Source organism: Schistocerca piceifrons, unplaced genomic scaffold (assembly GCF_021461385.2).
Source record: "Schistocerca piceifrons isolate TAMUIC-IGC-003096 unplaced genomic scaffold, iqSchPice1.1 HiC_scaffold_1420, whole genome shotgun sequence".
Classification (NCBI taxonomy): Eukaryota; Metazoa; Arthropoda; class Insecta; order Orthoptera; family Acrididae; genus Schistocerca; species Schistocerca piceifrons.
Genome location: NW_025727259.1, coordinates 213 through 5,000, shown reverse-complemented (window position 1 = coordinate 5,000; position 4,788 = coordinate 213). Strand labels below are relative to the sequence as shown.

General features: G+C 57.5%; 2 non-coding genes and 1 pseudogene across 2 annotated transcripts; all 3 read right to left on the bottom strand.

The window, feature by feature from the left end:
• The window catches only part of LOC124734048, a 4,235-nt pseudogene extending 3,864 nt beyond the window's left edge, over positions 1-371 (bottom strand).
• A 190-nt stretch (positions 372-561) lies between these two features.
• LOC124734026 lies at positions 562-716 on the bottom strand. The gene has a single exon (XR_007009278.1). It is a non-coding gene; the product is annotated as a 5.8S ribosomal RNA (ribosomal RNA).
• A 354-nt stretch (positions 717-1,070) lies between these two features.
• LOC124734039 lies at positions 1,071-2,988 on the bottom strand. The gene has a single exon (XR_007009290.1). It is a non-coding gene; the product is annotated as a small subunit ribosomal RNA (ribosomal RNA).
• Positions 2,989-4,788: the final 1,800 nt, after the last annotated feature.

Below are 4,788 nucleotides of genomic sequence, written 5' to 3'. Positions count from 1 at the left end.
ACGGTACTTGTTCGCTATCGGTCTCGTGGTCATATTTAGTCTCAGATGGAGTTTACCACCCACTTGGAGCTGCACTCTCAAGCAACCCGACTCGAAGGAGAGGTCCCGCCGACGCTCGCACCGGCCGCTACGGGCCTGGCACCCTCTACGGGCCGTGGGCCTCATTCAAGTTGGACTTGGGCTCGGCGCGAGGCGTCGGGGTAGTGGACCCTCCCAAACACCACATGCCACGACAGGCGGCAGCCTGCGGGGTTCGGTGCTGGACTCTTCCCTGTTCGCTCGCCGCTACTGGGGGAATCCTTGTTAGTTTCTTTTCCTCCGCTTAGTAATATGCTTAAATTCAGCGGGTAGTCTCGCCTGCTCTGAGGTCGTTGTACGAGGTGTCGCACGCCACACCGCCAGCCGGCTGTGCACGCTACCGAGAAAGTACCGGTATGCGAACCGCCAGGCGACGGGGCGCGCATCGCACGTTTGAGGAGACGCGGCCGGCCCCCACAGGCGGCCGCGACACTCCCAGGTCTGCGAAGCGGGGCAAACGCCGCGCGCTTCAGTATACGTAGCCGACCCTCAGCCAGACGTGGCCCGGGAACGGAATCCATGGACCGCAATGTGCGTTCGAAACGTCGATGTTCATGTGTCCTGCAGTTCACATGTCGACGCGCAATTTGCTGCGTTCTTCATCGACCCACGAGCCGAGTGATCCACCGTCCTGGGTGATCTTTTCTCAGTTTCCGCCGTCTCTTTCGAGACGGTCGCATAGGCGGGAGTGAGGCGTGTGGCGGCCCCTGTTCCAGCGTTCTGTGTCCAACGGCCTCACGGCCGACGGGGCGTCGTACGGCTCCACACCGGAGCGGACAGGCACTCGGGCGAAAGTCATTCAAAACCGGCGCCAGGCGCCAGGTGCCGCAGGCCAGCCCGCTCCAGCGCTTCAGCGCTCGTACCACACAACATTGCCGCTAGTTTTGAGAGGCACGCGTGGTTCCGCACGCGGCGCACGGCTACGGCGAAGCCGTACAGGTAGCGTGTTGCGCGACACGACACGCACATCGAAAGACATGCAGTCTAGTCGGTAATGATCCTTCCGCAGGTTCACCTACGGAAACCTCTGTTACGACTTTTACTTCCTCTAAATGATCAAGTTTGGTCCATCTTTCCGGTAGCATCGGCAACGACAGAGTCAATGCCGCGTACCAGTCCGAAGACCTCACTAAATCATTCAATCGGTGTAGTAGCGACGGGCGGTGTGTACAAAGGGCAGGGACGTAATCAACGCGAGCTTATGACTCGCGCTTACTGGGAATTCCTCGTTCATGGGGAACAATTGCAAGCCCCAATCCCTAGCACGAAGGAGGTTCAGCGGGTTACCCCGACCTTTCGGCCTAGGAAGACACGCTGATTCCTTCAGTGTAGCGCGCGTGCGGCCCAGAACATCTAAGGGCATCACAGACCTGTTATTGCTCAATCTCGTGCGGCTAGAAGCCGCCCTGTCCCTCTAAGAAGAAAAGTAATCGCTGACAGCACGAAGGATGTCACGCGACTAGTTAGCAGGCTAGAGTCTCGTTCGTTATCGGAATTAACCCAGACAAATCGCTCCACCAACTAAGAACGGCCATGCACCACCACCCACCGAATCAAGAAAGAGCTATCAATCTGTCAATCCTTCCGGTGTCCCGGGCCTGGTGAGGTTTCCCGTGTTGAGTCAAATTAAGCCGCAGGCTCCACTCCTGGTGGTGCCCTTCCGTCAATTCCTTTAAGTTTCAGCTTTGCAACCATACTTCCCCCGGAACCCAAAAGCTTTGGTTTCCCGGAGGCTGCCCGCCGAGTCATCGGAGGAACTGCGGCGGATCGCTGGCTGGCATCGTTTATGGTTAGAACTAGGGCGGTATCTGATCGCCTTCGAACCTCTAACTTTCGTTCTTGATTAATGAAAACATACTTGGCAAATGCTTTCGCTTCTGTTCGTCTTGCGACGATCCAAGAATTTCACCTCTAACGTCGCAATACGAATGCCCCCGCCTGTCCCTATTAATCATTACCTCGGGTTCCGAAAACCAACAAAATAGAACCGAGGTCCTATTCCATTATTCCATGCACACAGTATTCAGGCGGGCTTGCCTGCTTTAAGCACTCTAATTTGTTCAAAGTAAACGTGCCGGCCCACCGAGACACTCAATAAAGAGCACCCCTGGTAGGATTTCAACGGGGTCCGCCTCGGGACGCACGAGCACGCACGAGGCGGTCGCACGCCTTCGGCTCGCCCCACCGGCAGGACGTCCCACGATACATGCCAGTTAAACACCGACGGGCGGTGAACCAACAGCGTGGGACACAAATCCAACTACGAGCTTTTTAACCGCAACAACTTTAATATACGCTATTGGAGCTGGAATTACCGCGGCTGCTGGCACCAGACTTGCCCTCCAATAGATACTCGTTAAAGGATTTAAAGTGTACTCATTCCGATTACGGGGCCTCGGATGAGTCCCGTATCGTTATTTTTTCGTCACTACCTCCCCGTGCCGGGAGTGGGTAATTTGCGCGCCTGCTGCCTTCCTTGGATGTGGTAGCCGTTTCTCAGGCCTCCCTCTCCGAATCGAACCCTGATTCCCCGTTACCCGTTACAACCATGGTAGGCGCAGAACCTACCATCGACAGTTGATAAGGCAGACATTTGAAAGATGCGTCGCCGGTACGAGGACCGTGCGATCAGCCCAAAGTTATTCAGAGTCACCAAGGCAAACGGACCGGACGAGCCGACCGATTGGTTTTGATCTAATAAAAGCGTCCCTTCCATCTCTGGTCGGGACTCTGTTTGCATGTATTAGCTCTAGAATTACCACAGTTATCCAAGTAACGTGGGTACGATCTAAGGAACCATAACTGATTTAATGAGCCATTCGCGGTTTCACCTTAATGCGGCTTGTACTGAGACATGCATGGCTTAATCTTTGAGACAAGCATATGACTACTGGCAGGATCAACCAGGGAGCTGCGTCAACTAGAGCTTGAGCAGCCGGCCGCCCGGGAGTGTGTCCCGGGGGCCCGCGCGAACACGCAAGCGTCCGCTCAATCATTCTGCAAACAGGAGGAGGCTGAGCTCCCCTTGCACAATACACCTCGAAACCCTCTCAGGTCCCGGCGGCGCGCAGCGCCGTCCCAAGTACTTGGTCGGGTTCGAGAGAGGCGCAATCGCCCGGAGTTAGGCGAGTAGACGCTTTCGGTGCGACCACCCGTGCTCCCAACTGAGCTTGCCGCTGCCGACAGAGGCCCGGGAGCGTGCTGTCGTGGCATTGCCGGCGGGAGACAACACGCGCCACCTACGGTGACCGGCAGCTCCAACGCCAGCGCCACAGAAGGACAAAAGCCCCACTTGGGTGCCGAAGCGAACTCTCCCAGCACAGCGCACGCGCCCAACACATCCGCACAGCTGCGATACAAACCACCAGGCGAGAACCGCTGGGGCGACCGAGCAGCAGACGGCGTCGCGGCGCCGAGCGCCGGGCGGCGGCGCATCCTCAACGCACACAGTCCTCAATCGGACCAGCACACTGAAGATGTCCACCGCGCTTCGCACCGGGCCCGCGAGGAACCTACTTTGGCCGCACGGCGCCGCGCGCAGGGTGCGCCGGCGCGCAGCTGCGACGCCTGCCGCGTCCGTCGGCCGGCGCGCCTGCCACTGGCCGCCCCCACCAGCCGGCTGTAGCGCGTGCGCCCCACGCACCGCGCGGCCAGCACGCCGGGAGGCGCCCCCTCACCGGCCGGGGACGGTCCCACCCAGCCACCGCCGCGTATCGCTTCACACCCAGATGCCGTTCAGTTTCGTCGGCATGGTGGGTATCGCTGGAACAACCGGTTCGTACCTCAACCTATCGTCGCCATCACCGATTCACCCCTAGCGAGAACAACCGCACCACAACAGGTTACCATTTGTTCATTTGCGTAACTTCACCAGAAAACGCAGGCGTCCATCGCCATTTGCAACTTCAACGATTATTGCATGCCTGTGTCAGGTGTCACGCCACACTACGTCTGCCCACATACACGCAACAAAATGTGCACGCCTAGACAATACGTGGAAGGTGGCCCCCGTACGTATGCGATGTCCATTGCTCGAACGACTGTCAACCGGCCTCTGTAGCATGTCGCAGATATGGAACGCGGTGCACCATGCCATCACGGTGTGTGAGGAGAGACGACTAGGTCCGAATACATCAACAGACAGCTCATGCTGATCGCCATCCACGGCGTCCGTTCCTCCCACACGTCTCTATGGCGTACCACACTGCAATCCAGCTCTCATAGGGAGACGACACGTAGCTGCGTGCACAATATTTGCACTGTATGGTCCGCCGTTTTTGGGCGCAGTCGTTGTACGGTCACACATGTGCCACGATGTATCATTCGGTACATAAGGACGAATGTGCAGTACAGATTGTGGTTTACGCGTACGACATTAGCGGACGGTTGACACAGGCCGCACCACAACGTAGCCTGAGTACGTCGCATGCGAAGGGCATTGAACATGCAAACTTCTCACCAACCAGCTTGCGAAGGCAGGGGGGCAAGGTGGGGACGTGGGGAGGGGCGGCATGTACGTCCTGCTGCCATCCACATTACAGTGTACAGCAGGAGCATGTGGAAAGTCAGCAAGACTTGCAAGGTGTTTAACATGAAGCGATACACAGGGGAGCGGGCAGTGCGAGTAGCGAACTATATTGCGAGGGTTGCGGGTGGGCAACACTACACTAATTGAACGAGTCGTATAACAATTACAGAGGCAGGTTTAGG